The sequence below is a fragment of the Thalassophryne amazonica genome, chromosome 8 (genome assembly GCF_902500255.1).
Source record: "Thalassophryne amazonica chromosome 8, fThaAma1.1, whole genome shotgun sequence".
Lineage (NCBI taxonomy): Eukaryota > Metazoa > Chordata > Actinopteri > Batrachoidiformes > Batrachoididae > Thalassophryne > Thalassophryne amazonica.
Window position 1 is genome coordinate 10254344 of NC_047110.1, and position 20446 is coordinate 10274789.

Consider the following 20446-nt stretch of genomic DNA (forward strand, 5'->3'; position numbering starts at 1 on the left):
ACTGATAAACTTTATTGTTTTTGTGCAAATATTTGCTCATTTTGAAATGGATGCCTGCAACACGTTTCAAAAAAGCTGGGACAGTGGTATGTTTACCACTGTGTTACATCACCTTTGCTTCTAACAACACTCAATTCGCGTTTGGGAACTGAGGACCCTATATGTTGAAGCTTTGTAGGTGGAATTCTTTTCCATTCTTGCTTGATGTACGACTTTAATTGTTCAACAGTCCGGGGTCTCCGTTGTCATATTTTGTGCTTCATAATGTGAATCAGAATCAGAATCAGAATACTTTATTAGTCCCTTAAAGGGCAATTCATTGCAGACCCCCTGGCCAACCATAAAAACACAGACATAACATTTACATAGGTATATGCTAAATAACAATCACAGAATCAAGGTTGAAAACAAGGACAAAATCCTCAGACAGTGTTCAGGAGTCTAATCGCAGAAGGAATAAAAGACATTGAATAGCAATTATTTATCATCTGGGGCATCTGATAGCACCGCCCAGAGGGCATGAGTGTAAAGCCTAATGATAAGATGTGTCTCTGGGACTTCCGGTGGCACGAGAGAACGAGATGGCGGCTTGAAACTCGGCTCCTGGCTGAACTACCATAAAAGGCTGTATTAGTCCCCTTTAATATTCTAGGAAATTACTGTTGTGGGTTTATAAGTGCATGGGGGGAAATGCCGGGGGACGAAGAAGGGGGCCCCAACAAGGGACTGAGGAGCAAAAGGAAGGATACGGAAGATACGAGCCACCACGAGGAGGCGGCCCATCAGGCCACCCGAGCAGAAACAGTTTTGCTAGCCTCCATCCGTGACATTATAAATGACACAATGACTAAGGCTATGTCCGAGTTGGAAAACAAGATTTCTCAACAACTGCTCGATTTTCAAGTCCGCTTCCAATAGGACGTTAAGCAGCAACATGGCGAGTTACGAACAGAATTCAACCAGAGGACGGACGAAGCTATGGGCAAGATGGAGGCTGCTTCTCAGCGACTCGATGAGGCCGAGAAGCGGATTGAGGAGGTGGAGACGTTTGGAACGAAAACGAAGGATTTTTTAGTTCAACTGCAGAAAACGCATTTAAAGCTGAAATCCAAGGTGACCGAACTGGAAGGACATTCGCGCCGAAATAATATCCGGATTTACGGCATTAAGGAGGGAACAGAGGGAACATCCATGCTTAACTTTGTGGAAAATTTCCTTAAAAACGAACTGGCCCAGAGTGCGGATTTGACCAAGCTGGGCATCGAACGTGCACACAGAGCCCCAGGTCCTAGACCTGATGATAACGCTCCCAACGGTTAGACGGTGTTAGATTTTTGAAAATACAGCACCAAAGAGAAGATTATCACCGCAGCGTGGAAAAAAACTATCACCGTGGACGGGAAGAGGATATTTTTCGACCACGACTATGCAGCTGATGTGATGGACAAACAGAGGGAATATCTGCCGATCAAGAAGGTTTTGAAAGAAAAGGGAGTTAGATTCCATACACCCATGACGAGAATGCGTGTCTTTCTGGATTCAGGGACTGTAACATATGAAAGTGCTGATCAAACTGCCATGGCTCTACATGCAAAGGGCTTTCCAATACCACTGTCCGTGGCGAAGCTGAGTGAAGCAGCGCAACCAACTTTCTCCTGGGAACTCGTACAGGGGAAGAGGCGTGAAGACCGAGGCGGATACCGGCAGAGGATCAAAGACAAGCTCTGGGAGTTTCACAGGCCAGCCGTGGCCACCGAGGACTGCGCAGGGGAAGATCCACTTCCATCCACTCCTACGTAAATAATTTGTACGTTAAGTACGACATTTAAAAACAACTGTCCAGTCTAAACAGGTTTGAGTATGCTGTGTTTTATTTTGAAATTAGTGGACATTGCTTAAAACGTTTCCTTGCTTTCTGGAGGCTTTTGCTGGGCCCACCTTTATTTACTTTTCGTATTAGGTAGTCAGCCTACGGTTATCAGAGGCCAGCCACTAATACTCTCCTTTTTGAGGGGGCCCTGCCACCTAGTGGTTGGATTACCTCCCTACCCAAGAGGTTACGGGTTAACCTCCATGATGGAAGCCTATTTTGTATGTTCTCTTTGTTTAGTGTACTGTTCTGTGTGCAGTAGTTATAGTTCATTGTTTGGGGGATTTGAGATGCTGTATTTGAACTTTTCATTTATTTATGTCTACAATTTATAAACAATACAAAGTTGTCACACTTAATGTTAATGGCCTGACAAGTCCAATTAAGAGAGGTAAAATGATATCAAAAGGCAAGAAAGAAAATGCACAAATTATATTTTGGCAAGAAACTCACTTAAGTAACCAAGAACATGAAAAATTAAAGAAGTTGGGCTTCAAACACACATATTATTCATCATCTATTTGAGCTCTGTATGCACCACACTGCATTTAATCATTAGTGATTGATCTCTGCTCCCCTCCACAGCATGTCTTTTTCCTGGTTCTCTCCCTCAGCCCCAACCAGTCCCAGCAGAAGACTGCCCCTCCCTGAGCCTGGTTCTGCTGGAGGTTTCTTCCTGTTAAAAGGGAGTTTTTCCTTCCCACTGTCACCAAGTGCTTGCTCACAGGGGGTCATTTTGACCGTTGGGGTTTTTCCGTAATTATTGTATGGCTTTGCCTTACAATATAAAGCGCCTTGGGGCAACTGTTTGTTGTGATTTGGCGCTATATAAATAAAATTGATTTGATTTGATTTTATCTAAATCTGGTTGTAAAAGGGGAATGGCTATTATGATGCCAAACTCTGCTCATTTTGAGTTACTGAATGAAACTAAAGACACAGAGGGCAGGTTCATTATGCTAAATGGTAAAATAGATGGCAAGGAGGTAACTTTGCTTAATGTTTATGCACCCCCAGGTAGCAAAAAGGCTTTCTTTAAAAAAATCTTTGATTTAATTACATCCCAATCTAGAGGGATTATGATTTGTGCTGGTGACCTCAATGTAATAATGAACCCCAAATTGGACACAACAAGTGAAAAAAGAAGACTTACAGGTATTGAGAAATGGATCAAGAGGAAAATTAAGGACATAGGTATTTTGGACATTTGGAGAGAATTGCATAAACAGGAGAGACAATATACATTTTATTCTAACCGACACAATGTTTATTCCAGGATTGACTACCTCTTTATGTACAACTCTGAGATGCATAGAATAAGTGAATGCAAATTGTCCCACAGAGATTTATTGGATCATTCCACTGTTCATTTAAAATTACATCTGGACAGTAACCATAAAATAACATCATGGAGATTTAATATGAGTATGCTAAATAACACTGTATTTAAACAGAAGGTAAAGAATGAGTTGGAAACATATTTGAATAATAATGATGATGGTGCTGTAAACCCTGCAATTTTGTGGGACGCATCCAAGGCGGTTCTGAGGGGTTTTATAATATCTGAAACAGCTTCTGTCAAAAAGGCAAAAACTCAAAGACTCCTTGATTTGCAAAATCAACTTTTGGATCTTGAACAGCAACATAGTGAAACTCGGGAGTCAGAACTACTTCTACGGATGAGGCTAATTAAACAAGAAATTGATAAAATTTACAGTGAAGAGGTAGAAAAAAAACTCAGATTTACAAGACAGAGGTATTATGAGGCAGGTCCCAAAGCATCCAAGATCCTGGCTTGGAGACTCCGCAAACAGCAGTCAGATGCTACCGTACATAAAAGAACCCATTACCAAAAAAATGACATTTGATTTAGAAGGAATAGAAAAAGCATTCGAAAACTTTTATCAGACCCTATACAACCAACCCAAACCATTTTATGCCTGTGCAGTTGATAATTTTTTGAGCCAGTTGGATTTGCCCTCCTTAGGTAGATTGCATAATGAAGAACTGATTAAACCAATTACAGCCGAGGAAATTGATAAAGTTATATCCTCCTTAAAAACAGAAGAATGGAAGGAGATATGATATATTTAGGACACAGAGGAAGAGGTTCATTAGCTACTTTTGATAGGACTGTAATAATCTCTTTCCCAACTCTTGAATGGTGGAACATTCCCAAATACAGTGATATAAACTACCTTTATATGTACCACATTTGACACGTGTCAGGTGTATTTTGGTGAATACGATGTAGTACCTCCGGGGTAATATACATTCTCATCAACCATTTATACTGTAATAACGTGAACCGTGTATTTATTGTTTGAACCTGACACTGTAAACATATCTCCTTCCATTCTTCTACCGTAATTTCCTCGTTAAGATCTGCACACCTTGCAAGCCTTTTATCCTCTGAGGATTCTTTACTTCCAGCTATAATGATTTGGTAAAATCTGGAGATGAGCCTTGCTGCTCCATAATGGTTCACCGCAGTCAATTCCAACGAATTCTGAGTGGGAAGAGCTAGGGAATTTTGAGTCTTTGATATATAGTTTCTTATCTGAAGGAATTTGAAAAAGTGTTTTGAGTTGATATTAAGCTTGTCCTTGATTTCATTAAAACTTAAAAGGATATCATTGTCTTATAGATCTGATACTTTACTGATCCCTTTATCCACCCATGACTTAAAACCAAGATCATTGGTGCCTGGAGTAAAATTCCTATTCCCCCAAACAGGGGTAAATTGGGACAAAGGAGCATTTTCTTTAAGGTAGTTTAACACCTCATGCCAAATTATTACAGTATTCCTAACGAAGGGATTTTGAGTATTTTTTTCAATATGGAGACATTTGCTGAGTAGAGATATAAACTTAAGGGAACTTTAGAGGTTGTGATTTCTTCTATCTTCACCCACTGTAATGTTGTTTTAGGTCCAAACCAATATGTGGCTGCTCTTAATTGTGCTGCCCAATAGTATCCCTGGAGGAAAGGCAATCCTAATCCCCCCCCCCCCCCCCCCCCCGTCATAGGGTAAATACAACAAGGTCAGGCGCAGTCTGGGGCGTCTGTTGTTCCAAATAAAGTGATTAAAGATCTGTTTCATTCTGGTGAAAAAATCAGTAGGGGGGGGAGTGGAATGGTTTGAAACAGGTAAAGGAACTTAGGAAGAATATTCATTTTCAAAATATTAAGTCGTCCAATCATGGATAATGGTAGTGACTTCCATCTGTTGATAGATTCTACTACAGAGTTTACCACAGGGTTATAATTAGCTGGTACCATAGCATCTATTGTAGTTGTAATTTTAACACCCAGATATGTAAAACTTTCCACAACATTCTGGAAAGGTGTGTAGAGAGGTGGGACTAATCTTTCTGAATTTTTCAAAAACACAATGTTAGATTTAGTTGCATTGACTTTATATCCTGAAAAGCTGCCGAATGTCCCTATTACCTGTAATAAGTTGGGTATAGATCTTTTAAGATTACTCAAAAAGAGAACGTCAACAGCGTATAGTCCAATCTTATTCTCAATATTAGTTATCTTGATGCCGACAATCTCTTTATTACTTCTAATTGCAATAGCTAAGGGCTCAATAGCCAATACAAAAAGGAGAGGGGACAGAAGGCACCCCTGTCTTGTGCCTCTATGTAGAGAAAATTGCCCCGATACCATATAATTAGTCAAAACTGAAGCCTTAGAGTCATGATACAAGACCTTTATCCATCTAAGGAAGTAGCTGCCTATTCCAAAACGGTTAAGCACTTCAAACAGATATGGGTGTTCAACCCTGTCAAAGGCCTTTTCCGCATCAAGTCCTATTACAGCCATATCAGAAGATTCATTCTTCGCATTTATAATATTCAGCAATCTACGGACATTATGGAAACCCTGTCTTCCCTTTATAAAACCATTTTGATCTGAAGCAATAATTGATGGCAGATGTTTATCCAGCCTCCGGGCCAGAACTTTTGCTATTATTTTAACATCATTGTTGATTAAGGAAATAGAGCAGTATGATTCACACTTTGTAGAAAGTTTTCCTGGCTTCAAAATTAAAGTTATAAGTGCATTCCTAAGTAATAAGGGCAACTCACCCCTCTCTAATGATTCCTCACACATATTCAATAAAGGGACAAGCAGCATACCCTTAAACTTTTTATAAATATCAATAGGAATACCATCAGGGCCTGGTGCTTTACCTCCCTTCATACTGTCGATAGCTGCTGATAATTCACTCAGTAAAATTGGAGAGTTGAGTTCTTTCTTGGCTTCATTCCCTAGGACAGGTATTTCAATTCCGTCTAGGAAATCATGCATTGACTGACACACTGTAGAATTTTCTGATGTGTACAACTTAGAATAGAATGACTGAAAGGTATTATTAATAACTTGCAAATTAGTGATAGTTGTTCCTTCCTCTGACTCAAGTTCTAAAACAGCTCTTTCATTTTGTTCTGTTTTTATACGCCACGCCAATAGTTTCCCCGCTTTCTCTCCTTGGTCATAAAATGTTTGTTTTAGTTTCATTAAACTGGATACAGCTTTGTTCGTAGATAACTCATTATACTGTGCTCTAAGAGTAGCTAGTTTCTGTTTGGTCTCGACTGTCTCTAATATATTAATTTCAGTTTCAAGTTCTTTAATATCCCTTTCTAGCTCTAGAAGTTTAAGGTGTTGTTTATTGGAAATACTACATGTATAACTGATCATTTGCCCTCGTATATAGGCTCTGAATGCCTCCCACCTTATAGATGTTGATGTTTGATCTGTATTGACTTTAAAATATATATCAATATTTGTTCCCAGAAATTCCAAAAATTTATTATCATGCAGCCATCGTGGGCTTAACCGCCACACCGAAGACCCCTTAGGAGCTGCTTTAATAGTATAACTAAGAAAAATCAGAGCATGATCTGATATAAATGGTTAGAACTTTTAACTTTATATTTAAGGGGGGAAGGATTTGTCTCAGTGTGGGTCTTACAGGCCGATCAGTGTCCTGAACCAGGATTATAAAATCTTTGCGGCTGTATTAGCTAAAAGGATGGAGGAAATGATGCCGTTTTTGATTGACGAAGATCAAACTGGGTTTATTACTGGCAGGCAGACCCAAGATAATATTGGAAGGACCCTCCATACAATACCTGCACTCTTTTACTACGAAGTCACGCTGTTGTAACACGTGCAGAATGTGGCTTGGCATTGTCTTGCTGAAATAAGCAGGGACGTCCCTGAAAAAGATGTTGTTTGGATGGCAGCATGCGTTGCTTCAAAACCTGGATGTTCCTTTCAGCATTGATGGTGCCATCAGAGATGTGTAAGTTGCCCATGCCATTTCTGTGTATAAGAGAAGCCGTCTGTACTCCGCGTCCATCTCCTCACAAAGCTGCTCAAAAAGGCGTGAGTTAAGGGCATGCACTTTGATGTGGTTAATAACTTGAACGACATCATTCAATACGCTGTTCAACTCCAGTGGCATTTTTCGGCTTGCCAGCATTTCCCTGTGAATGATACAATGCGTGGATTCACACTCAGGTGCAACCTCCTTAATATGAGCAATTAAACCAGACAGCCGTCCGGTCATGGCAGCAGCGCCGTCTGTGCATATGCTGACACAAAAGGACCATTTCCGTTTTCCTGATATATAACCATCCAGCGACTTGAACAGTTCTGCGGCTGTGGTGTTGGTTGGCAACAATAGTGCACATAACATATCCTCATGTACATCCTCCCAATAAAGATATTGCACATAAACAAGTAGTATTGCCTTGTTGTCAACATCTGTAGATTTGTCAACCTGGAGTGTGTACCACGGTGATGTATTAATCCTCTCCAACAATTGTTTCTCAATATGTTTGGCTATTTCCTCAATGCACCGAGTCACGGTGCTAGCCGACAGAGGCACCTTTAACAGCAGCCTCTCCTAGAAGTTCACGGCAAATGTCTTTAGTGGAGGGCAATATCAGTTCTTCACCAACAGTGAATGGCTTTTTAGCCTTAGCAATACGGTTAGCCACCAAGTATGATGTTTTCAGTGCATTCGCATTTATTGATGTGGTGGCTGCCAGTAATTTTTTCTGTCCTTTGTGTTCCTGTTTTTTTCTTTCAAAATACTCCGGGGGCTTGTCTTTTAATCCAGGGTGCTTGGTCTCCAAGTGGTGAAGCAGTTTTGAAGGCTTCATTGCCTCATTACAGAGCCGGTCACCGCATATTATGCAGAGCGGGCTTGGTCTGTGGGCATCACCTGTCGCGATAAATCCATATTTCAAGTAGAACTCCTGGTATTGTCTGTTAAAAGCTTTCTTTTTCTTGGAAGTTGTAGGCTCTTCTTCTGTCTCTTCACTGGGCCTTTTCCCCTTTGAAAAGAAACTTTACAAAGACGTCTTTTTTACTCATTTTGCTAACTTGTGGGTTAAATTTTTGGCGCTCAAGTGGTAGATATGTAACCGAGAGAACCCGGTCATTTTTTAAAATAAAAGATTTTTCAAAATAAAAGATTATTCAGACTCAGATAATAAATACGGCCCGGTACCGGTCCGTGGACCAGTGGTTGGGAACCACTGCTCAAAATGATCCACATATCTGCTGAAAGCTTAGCATGTTCTCTATCAGGCAGTGTCATTATGTTTACTGGCAGTCACCTTCACTTTCCACACATTTACCCAAACACCAGGCAGGTTTTTGCATGGTAAAGGTTTCTTCCTGTTAAAAGGGAGTTTTTTCTTCCCACTGTAGCCAAGTGCTTGCTCACAGGGGGTCGTTTTGACCGTTGGGGTTTTACATAATTATTGTATGGCCTTGCCTTACAATATAAAGCGCCTTGGGGCAACTATTTGTTGTGATTTGGCGCTATATAAAAAAAAAATTGATTGATTGATTAAAGAAATTGGGTATCTTCTCTGGGCACCAGTGAGGCGCACCTGATTGCACCTTGCACCTCTGCACCATGACAGTGTCCTGTCAGGGAAAAATTTGATGGAATGCAAGATCGTGGGCTGTATAGCAGGTGTGGTAATAGTATGTAAAATTTGAGCCACTGCAATACATCCTGCATTTGTTGAGTTGTGTGGACAAGGATGGTCATGATGAAGAATTGTGTCTTTTCCAGGACAAACCTGCTTCAAGTGTGCACACACCTTTTAAAAAGTGTCCATGTATCAGTTGGCGCTTGTTCACTGGCATTTGATGCTGTGCATTTGTAGCTGTTATGAGGCGCCCCCTATGGGCCTCGTCATGCAGACTCGCCATGGCTGGATTTTTGCCCTTCAAACTCCTCACCCATCTCCTGACTGTACTGGCATCCACACAGGCGTTGCCATAGACACACACTCCTTTAGGGCCCTGTCACACTTAGTACGAATGAGTACGAGCCAAGCTGAATCAGCCAAAATGGGGAAAAAAGCCAAAAATAACAGTCGGAAGGGACAGATATCTGGACAGCCGTGTAAGAATGCTGTTCGAATACCCAGAACGTGGGTCAAAGCTGCCTTGATTGATTCACGCACAGTTAAAGTGCAGAAGCTCCCGAATGCAAGTCAAGTGCACCTAGAACACAGTACGAATATCCAGAATGCAGGTTGAATGCACCCAGAACACAACATGAATACCCACGATGCTGGCAGAATGAATGAGGAACATCCCGAATGCATCCCATTTGCCGTACAACAGAGAACCGAATGCCGTTCAAATAACACCCGAGGGCTGCATGGAAGGTGCCACGAATGCTGTACAAATGGACCCCAAAGATGGGCAGAAAGGCCGTGGAATGTGCCACGAATGCTGTACAAATGAACCCCAAAGACGGGCAGAAAGGCCCTGGAAGGTGCCCCAAAAGTACATCAAACAACTACTGATCCAAAGCGAATGCATCCTGAATAAGTGGAATGTACCCAGACTGACAGAAATTTCCCAAGTGTACCATGAATGATGTCGACCACGTCCCCGCCAGAGTATAAAGACTGCCCATTGTGACTGAGTATCATTCCCCTGTACACGGAGCAGCGCTACTGCAGATAGCTGTCCTCCAGCAACACCTGTTGGAGCAGCTCATGGCAGCCAGAAAGCCAATGATAAGGAGGAGGAGGAGATGACACAGACGTTTCCAGACATGACTATGCCTGGCTGAGGAGAGGAGGTGGCTCTATGGCCATTACACCAGACTACTGGAGGAGCTCAGAGTGGAGGACCCACAGGCCTTCCATAACTACCTCCGGATGGAGCCTGCCACGTTCCAGGAGTTGGTGGAGAGGGTGGGGGCAAGGGTACAGGGTCAAGACACCCATTTGAGGAAGCTACTACCTGCAGGACTGAAGCTGACCATCACCATCATATGACACCACGTCAATGACGGTACATGCAATTATTACAATGGAGATGGGTGCAGCGACTAGCAAGGTGACAAGGATGTCCAGGTAGCTGGACCCCTGGACACACACACACACTGAGTGGACCTGTATACTGATGTGAGACAGGAGTTATTGCTGACACCCAAATCTCTACAACACCCACCCCCCACATGGTGACATCCCAGAACAAAAAAACTACGTGTGTATATAGGCCATTGAAGTGCCCCCCCAATCCCCCATGTCCCCAGTTGAGCTGCTCAGTCAGTGGGGTACATGTGTGGGTGCATGTCTGGACATGGGATGTGCAGATGGGTGGTGGTGTCATGCATATGTGCGGGGAGGAGCTGTGTGTAGGTGGCAGTGGACACGCCATTGAGGTTCCAATGCCCTGGCTGTGTGGGGGACGGCTGTGGCAGGGCTGTGCTGACGGGGTAGGTGTTAGGGAATGCCTGTGGCCTGGGGGGGGATGTGGTGGGGCAGAAATTGCTGCTGGACCCTCCTAGCCTCCAGGGAGTCCGACCAGGTGGACCTGGGCCGGCCACTGTGAGGAGTGGGGCTGCCAGCTCACCATTGAGTGGGGCTAGCTGCTGGGGCTGGAGATGCGTGCAGGGGCATAGGGAATGAGGAAGGCAGCTGCTGCCGCCGGCTGCTGGCTCAGAGAGGGCGTCACCTGCTGCACTCATAACTGGTACTACTACAATAGGCAGATCGCCTCACTCTGATAGGCCAACCACATGGGCAGTGGGAACGTGTAGGTCAGCTCCTTCATGTAGTCAGCAAAGCTGCCCTGCCGATGAAGGAGTGACCTCTCTGTGTCTGTCAGCAGTTTGAGCAGCTGCTGTTGTAGCTGCATGATGGTGGTTATGATGGCCTCAGTGCCATCAGCTACGCCGGATGAGGTACCAAGGGGGGTGTCAGTGTCTGACTGAGCAGCCATGAGGGGATGGTGCTCCGCGCTGTCGTGCTCTGCAGCAGAGGGGAGCATTCCTGCTGTGGGGGACGGGCCTGCCCTGGCCTGGATCTTGGCCTTCATCTGCAGGAGACACAATCATATGTGATGTGAACATATTTAGACAGGTACTGCAATGTCATAATCTACATGTAGAGGTTGATGTCATGACATGGAGGAGCTGGACTACGGATGGGTATTGATAAGATTTTATCGATACCATTATCGATTCCACTTATCGATCTGATTCCTTATCGATTCCCTTATCAATATCTCTTGTGAATTTTTTGTGTACTAAAAGTAGGCTTTACAGGTTTTCTATGTCAAAGGGTCAAAGAGCTTTTTCTTATCGTGCACCCGCTTTGTGGAACGGTCTCTCTGCGTGGACATTTTTAAGTCAAGACTTAAAGCCTATTTTTAATTCTCTTTCTTATGAATAGTTTTTATTTACCTGTTTTATTCTTTTACTTCTGTTTTTAATTATGTATTTGAATTATTTTTTTAAATTTATTTACATTTTTTATGTTGAACTGTTCTACGTATGTGAGGCACCTTGAGACAGCTTTTGCTGTGATTTGGCGCTTTATAAGCCGGTTAAATTGAAATTGAATTGAAATTGAACAACATTTTATTGAGTCTTAAAGTAAATAAATATGAAATTGGTCACAGGATCCTTAAACTTTGGACATGGTGGATCCTTGATCTCTGGACATAAATAGAAATAAACAAAATCTGTAGTTTTTGTCAAAAGCATTTCCTTTGAGACATTATTGACATGAATATCTTTTCATACATCTGAGCTGAGCTCTTGCAGCTGACTGTGCTGCACGTCAGGATGTAATTTATAAAGGACGCAGGATGTCTCATTTTGGGAGGGAAAAAAAAAGTTTTATTCGACTGTTTCTTGTTGGTATTACAACGTCTGGAAAGACATGTCACTTTATTTAAAGCAGCAATTCGTTTTGAAGTTATTAATTCGACCGGGCTCTGTCCCGGCAGAGAGCCGCGCAGCGTTTGGAACTGTTTCAACGGAACAGAGGACGATTTTCCTTTCTTGACTGCAACAAGAGTCCCAGTTAGTGACTTTAATCCACACAAAAGTGACTCATGATATTTTAATGGCTTTGATAGGGGTTAAGAAGCAGACTTGCCGTTTCTGAAGAGCAGCAAATCAAAGAACCAACGAGCCAGTGGATCGAAGCATTTTTGTTTTTAAAAAAAGAAGAACAGAACAAGAGGTGTATTTTATCCTTTTTAAATTCAATGTGACTTCAAGCATACGGCTCATACAAATTCTGGCCGTCTAGGTAGAATATAAGTTTTCCATTTCACCCAAATTCTGTCGAACTTGTCCATTTGAAGTCTTTTATGGAAAGTGATAAGTTCCATGATGAATACTGAATAGACAGTAGCATGCCAGTCATCTAGGTTTGGGGATAATGAATTCAGCCATTTCTTGGTTATACATTTTCGTGCTGCCAGACTCAATATCCCAAACAAGCATTTTGTCTCTTCATCTGTGTCAACAGAGTGTAATAGTCCAATTAACAGTTCGTCCCAGCTTAAAGTTGCCTGAATATTTAAAATTATTTTCACTTCAGTTTGCACTAAATTCCAGAATGATTCCAAGGCCGGGCATGACCAAAACAGATGATACTGTTTTACTGATTGTGCTCCACAATTTCTCCAGCAAAAGGAAGAACCTGAATAGTGAGAATTCTGTGTTGGTGTGATTAAATATTTAATAAGACTCTTCTAACCAAAACTTCTCCATGTGTTTGAACTAGTGATTTTCCATTGGAAAGCACAATGTTTTAGCCAAATATTATCTATTATTACCTTTTTCGATTCCCTGTCCCATTTCTGTTTAATATAATTTGTGTTTTCCTTTTTTATCGCTTGTAAATCTTGATATAATCTTGAAATCAATTTAATACGAGAGTCGGCTTCATATGTTTGTAGAATTTTCATAATCTCAAAAATATTCTTGCTCTTTGTTGTAAAACCATTTATATAATGACGGATTTGTAAAAATCTAAAAAAAAAAAAAATCACTATTTTGTAATTGATGCCGTCTCATAATTGACTGAAAATTTATTAATGTTCCATGATGGGAAAAAGTACAGTATGCAGACAAGCCTTGGATGTGCCAAATTTTAAATCTTGCATCTGCTTTACTGGGCACAAAATCAGTGTCATAATAAGCCCAGCGCAATATTTTTAAATCTTCCTGTAAATTGTTTTTATTTATATAGTTTAACCATAGTTTCAATGAGACGTTAATCCACGGAATTTCCTTAATAAGTTTTTTTTATCTCCAAGTCTTGCTTACATTAGGCAATCTCCAAACATATTTATTTCAATTTCTTTCCATCTTGCTTTATATTCTGAGTTACACAAACACACTAAAGTTCTGAATTGGGCTGAAGTATAATAATCTTTCAAGCACGGTAAAGCCAGACCACCTTTCTGTTTTGATAATTGAAGCATTTTAAAATGCAATCTCGGCCTCTTTCCTTGCCAAATAAACTTTGAGATCATTTTGTCCCATTCTTTGAATTATCTATGATAATAATGGGAAGTGTTTGGAACAGATATAAAAACCTGGGCAGCATGTTCATTTTTACAATTTCTATACAAGAATCAAAAGTTAATATGGGTATTAAAGTCCATCTCCTAATGTCATTAATCTGTTGGCACAATGGTTTAAAATTAACTTCATATAGTTTTGATAAATCCTTTGGAATAGTTACCCTAAGATATTTTATATAATCTAATTTCCAATTTAAATTTATCTGGGATTTCAATATCTGGCTAGGTACATAATTAAAACTTAGTAATTGTGTTTTAGTAATATTTAGTTTATAACCTGAAACAGAACCAAAAGCATTTTAAAAAGTATTAAGATGAAAAAGGATAATTCTGGGTTTGACAAGTATATTAGGACGTCATCCGCAAAGAGAGAAATGTTGTGTTCTTGTCCAAACAGTTGTACACCTGTGATATTTGCATTCTGAATAACTCCCTGACTTAAGGCCTCAATAAAAATAGCAAAGTATAATGGGCTACTCGGGCACCCTTGTCTGGTTCCTCTCTCCAAAACTGAATGATTCAGAGAGGGCTCCATTTACCTTAATCCTGGCTTTTGGACATTTATATAATGCTTGAACAATTTTTATAAATGATTGCTTGAAACCAAATTTTGCTAAAACTTTATACAAGAATTCCCAATTTACACGGTCCAATGCCTTTTTGGCATCTAGACTAATAAGGACCATCTGATTTTGATTTTTAACTGTGATCGATAATACAGTTTGTAGAGTTCGACGAATAATATCCTGTGTCTGTCTTTTTATAAAACCAGTCTGATCTAAACTAATAATGTCAGGCAATATATTTTCTAGTCTTTTAGTTATAATATGTGTAAATATTTGATAATCTTGATTGAGCACACGAATTGGATGATAGTTGCCACACTCAAGCTGAAAGCCTCACTCCAAGAAGGAGGCATTATTCCATTTTGTAGAACATAACTGAAAGCAGCTTTTAGAGTTGGGACTACCAAGTCTTTCATTTCTTTATACCACTCCGACAGGAAGTCATCTGGCCCAGGAGCTTTATTAGTTTTAGATTCATAAATGGCTTTTTTAATTTCAAGTTTAGTAATTTCAGATGTGAGATTTATGTTTTGCTCTTCAGTTACTTTAGGCAAGTTAACTGAGTCCAAAAAATCAGTCATAAGGTTTTCATCCACTTTAGGTTGGATATATAGTTGCCGATAAAAAGATAGAAATATTTCTTGTATATTTTTTCAGTTTGTATTCAATAGTATTTGTTCGATGATCTCTTATTTTATGAATCGTACTTTCTAATTGTTGTTTTTTCAATTTGTAGGCCAACAGTCTTGTTGATTTTCCCCCTAACTCATAATATTTTTGCCTTAGAAATGTCAATTTTCTTTTTATTTCAGTTGAGAGGATGTCATTAATTGTATTCTTTTTTTTTAATCAATTTCAACTTTCAAATTCTTACTAGCAGTAGCTTTATGAGCATCTTCCAATATTTTTAAATGTGCTTGGAGCTCCTTTAATTGTGCATTTTGTTTCTTTTTCATATTAGAGCTATAACCTATAGTCTTTCCTTGTATCACGGCTTTCAGTGCATCCCAAAGAATTATAGGAGAAACTTCCTCATTGTCATTGTCTAGTAAATATTTTTTTTATATCTTCTCTAATTTGTTCCCTCATTGAATTCAGAGTACTTGTATTTAGCCTCCATGAGGTTTCTCTTTTTGACCTAGAATAGTAAAAGCTACACCTCTGAGAACCAAAAAAAAAAAAAAAAAGGAACACTAGAACAAAATGTGGAAAACCAAAAGCAGTAATAAGATACGTATAATGTAAGGATTTCCAAACAAAGGGTCAATATCATGACCAAGGGAAAGGGAAGGGCTAGTCTGTCTCTTGCGGGAGGAGGTCCTCTTACCGCTATTGTAGTGTCAACCAGCGTAGTAATTCATTATCATCAATGTGTCGAAATGCCTGAAGGTTTTCCTTGTAGCTCTGCCTCGGTGCCGCGGCGCTGCTTCTCTTGTTTCTTCTCAGCTGCCACAGCGGCTCTTGGAGATGTTCCAGAAGCGAGACAGGTTTTTTGACGATAGTGACCGGTGTCCCACTCTGCACCATATCTTCCGTCGCCTCATGTGCTGAATTGTATGTCACTGTGCCGTTACTGTAGAACACTCTCAGCTTAGATGGGAAAGGGGTCTGAAAGCGAATATTTTCCCCTGAAGGACTGCTTTCGCTGCTACATACTCCCTTCTTCTTTGTTGCACCTCCGGAGCGTAATCGTTGTCCAAGTAGACCTGTTTTCCTTGGTAATCAAATCCTTTTACTTGCCAAGCTTTCTTGAGAATTTCCTCTTTTGTTCGGTAATCTGCAAACTTGACCACAAAAGATCTTGGTGGGGCCGCTGCTGGAGGCTTCGCAGCTGCAGCTCTGTGTGCTCTCTTGATGGCAAGTGACGATAGGGAAGACAGGGGAAACCTTTTTCGAGTAAAGTCTCCACAAAGTTGATCACCGATGACACTCCTTCTTCAGCTCCCTCTTCAACCCCATATATTCTTACATTTCCACGACGAGATTGTCCCTCCAATGCCACGAGTTGAGATTGAGTCTGAGCGGTGACTTTAGCTAAGTCAATTAGCAACCCCTCCATTGACTGAATATGCGTCTCCACGGAATCAATTCTTTCTTCTTCGTCATCCATTCTCCTACCGAAAGCGTTTATGTCCACTCTCGTTGCCTCTAATTGCTCCTTGTTGTCTTGTCTGAAATCTTGCACCTCCTTGAGTATTTGGTCAGCTTTTGAGTTGGCATCTTTAGCTATAGCATCCCATGTTGCTACTAGCTTGCTGCCATGCTTCGTCGTTAACCTCATTTTGCTCCATAGTTTGAGAACCTCCTTTCTTTAATGTCACTCGTTTGGGTGGCATTTTGTTTCTTGGAAAACCCCTGCACAGTTCTGTAAGAAATTCATTCCTTTAGTCGAGTTTAAAGGGGACTTTTAAGATGAATAGCCAGGAGTTCGCTCTCTAAAGTGTTATCGCAATGGCCTCCAAACCGGAAATCCTCCGAAGCATTGTTTCATTGGTTCACGTTTCAAAGTGATGTCGCGCTGCAGAAACGGTTGATTACAGAGCCAATGCAGGGTCTGTAATCAATGTAGAGGAATGATCATTTTCCCGACAAACACCCTCAAAAAGAACGGCTGATCTGAAGGACCGATAAGGGAATCGTTAAGCAAAAAGGCTATTGATATTGTTGGATCGAATCATTTCTTAACGATACTCGAAAAGAACCGGTTCTCGATACCCAACCCTAGTCAGGATTTCCCCAGCCTGGACCTGTGCAGTGACTTTTGTTCTCCACTAGATGAAGCTGTCTGTTTTGTTCTGGTAATATAGTCTGTTCCCCACTAGATGGCGCCCTTAAGTTGTACTTCATACCAGGTTCAGATTATGACTGATTATTGAGTGACTATTTAAACCCACACTTTTGTTGTATGGCTGGGGGGCCTGTCTGCCTTTTTGTTTCTGTCTTTTGTTTTTCCTTCCAGGTGGCTTGCATTTGGGACTGAGTGGCTGTGTTGCTGAGGTTATCAGGACCTCACCCTGATCACCTGCGGCTCGTCAGGACTCACAGCTGTGGTGCATCTATATGGATTGGAACATGGTGGCATTTAAGACTGGAGTATACAGTGTGTATTTGCCAGAGACTCGACCTTGTGACCAGACGGGTGAGATCGTCGTCTCGGGAGCCATCTCATCATCAGTGGATGCAGAGAACGTCCAGGGTTTGATGCACGGTCTGTGAAAGAGGAGGGGGTGAGGTCTCACGCTCGTCAGCACACTTCCTGAGGTACGTTAGATTTTGTGACTAACGTTTATACAGTCAGTAAATGTGGTGTCCCTCACACCTTTATTATATTGAGCTGTATGTTAGTCATGTATCGGCTTCCACTGCAGTGGAGTTTTGTGAACTGGATGTTCCATGCCTGCAGGTTGGGAAGCTGATTAGTAATCAAGCCAAGAAGTGTTTGCTGTTTGTACACCTTTAAGTGTTCTCTCTGTGTGTGTAGAGTGTGGACTCACATAATGGTTCCTTCTTTCACAGACTCGGTTTGTTGCGGCCACCTGGGGGGGTGTCGGCGGGGGTCCTTGGGTCCGAACAGCTTCTGGCTCCGGACCGTTAGCGCTGCTGGGAGCGCACCACGCCAGACCGCACTTTCTTTTGTTATTTTTTGTATCACTGTTATGTATTAAATTCAGTTAGCCTTTGTACCGTGCTCTGTTTATTTCATACTGGGTCCTTCAAACGCTGGTCGGTTCTCTGAGCTGCGTCCGACACATAACTTTATGTTCATGAATTGCCAGATACAGTAGTGTTCAGAATAATACTAGTGCTATGTGACTAAAAAGATTAATCCAGGTTTAGAGTATATTTCTTATTGTTACATGGGAAACAAGGTACCAGTAGATTCTCACAAATCCAACAAGACCAAGCATTCATGATATGCACACTCTTAAGGCTATGAAACTGGGCTATTAGTAAAAAAAAAAAAGGTAGAAAAGGGGGTGTTCACAATAATAGTAGTGTGGCATTCAGTCAGTGAGTTTGTCAATTTCGTGGAACAAACAGGTGTGAATCAGGTGTCCCCTATTTAAGGATGAAGCCAGCACCTGCTGAACATGCTTTTCTCTTTGAAAGCCTGAGGAAAATGGGACGTTCAAGACATTGTTCAGAAGAACAGCGTAGTTTGATTAAAAAGTTGATTGGAGAGGGGAAAACTTATACGCAAGCGCAAAAAATTATAGGCTGTTCATCTACAATGACCTCCAATGCTTTAAATTGGACAAACAAACCAGAAACGCGTGGAAGAAAATGGAAAACAACCATCAAAATGGATAGAAGAATAACCAGAATGGCAAAGGCTCACCCATTGATCAGCTCCAGGATGATCAAAGACAGTCTGGAGTTACCTGTAAGTGCTGTGACAGTTAGAAGATGCCTGTGTGAAGCTAATTTATTTGGAAGAATCCCCCTGCAAAGTCCCTCTGTTAAATAAAAGACATGTGCAGAAGAGGTTACAATTTGCCAAAGAACACATCAACTGGCCTAAAGAGAAATGGAGTAATATTTTGTGGACCGATGAGAGTAAAACTGTTCTTTTTGGGTCCAAGGGCCGCAGACAGTTTATGAGATGACCCCAACACTCGGAATTCAAGCCACAGTTGACGTGAAGACAGTGAAGCATGGTGGTGCAAGCATCATGATATGGGCATGTTTCTCCTACTATGGTGTTGGGCCTATATATCGCATACCAGGTATCATGGATCAGTTTGGATATGTCAAAATACTTGAAGAGGTCATGTTGCCTTATGCTGAAGAGGACATGCCCTTGAAATGGGTGTTTCAACAAGACAATGACCCCAAGCACACTAGTAAACCAGCAAAATCTTGGTTCCAAACCAACAAAATTAATGTCTAGAAGATGTGAAGAAATCAAGAAAAACTGTGGTTATACAACTAAATACTAGTTTAGTGATTCACAGGATTGCTAAAAAAGCAGTTTGAACATAATAGTTTTGAGTTTGTAGCGTCAACAGCAGATGCTACTATTATTGTGAACACCCCCTTTTTTTACTTTTTTTTTTTACTAATAGCCCAATTTCATAGCCTTAAGAGCGTGCATATCATGAATGCTTGGTCTTGTTGGATTTGTGAGAATCTACTGAATCTACTGGTACCTTGTTTCCCATGTAACAATAAGAAATATACACAAACCTGGAATAATGTTTTTAGTCACATAGCACTATTATTCTGAACATTACTGTACTACTCTAGATATGTACGTCTGTTTCCTTGCTTAACTGTTTGCTTTGCCAGATGCCAAACCTTGTCCACGCTCCAGATGGAGATCAGAGGGTTTTTACCTGACCACTGCACTGTGACCTTGAATGCGTCTTCCAGCTGTACGCTCAGAGACCGAAGCACCCTGCAGCTTAAGCTGAGGTAATGCTGGTCTATCCCTCTAATTCCTACATTAGAGCGAACTGTCTTTCCCTACTGTCCCAGACGATCCCAGTATGGCTTCCAAGCGACCTGGACCCTGGCACTAATGCCTGCACCGCAACGTCACTTTGGGAACTACTCAGCTCCCAGCGTGGGGCACTCACTGACTAAACACCTGTTAAGTTCCCCTTGTCTCTGTGAGATCCCATTCTCACTAAGTTCCTTTTGTGACTGTGCTATGATAAAGAACTATTTCAAGAACTCTAAGAACTACACAAACTCGGATATCAAACAACTGAGAACTCTGCCCAGCTGTATCAAGTCCTGCTTAGTTGGAACTGTGCTTCAACATGCAGCACTTGACCTCTGACATTGGAGACCACTTGTGAACTATGAACAATTGCTGAACAGTAAAGAAATATTATCTTATGAACTCTAAGACATCCTGTGTTATTCCCTTTTATGAACAGAGACGGTTTGTGGTTCAGCATTACGAGTGCATTCCACTCACCCTGTGTGTCTTCATCCATAGTTCCTGGTTACTAAAGCAGCATTCCACCTGGCCCTGGTCACTGATTCCTTTGTGCCTTTATTCCTTCAAGTCTGGCTCAGGAAACCGCAGCTCCTTAATTTCACTGCCAGGAGGCGGGCCACTCTCCATACTGCAGAAGCCCCAGTGCAGCATTCCTTAGTTATTCTTGATAAA

General features: G+C 41.3%; 1 pseudogene; it reads right to left on the reverse strand.

Annotated features, from left to right (window-relative positions):
* Positions 1-20446, reverse strand: part of LOC117515419 — a 279907-nt pseudogene that overhangs the window by 91683 nt on the left and 167778 nt on the right.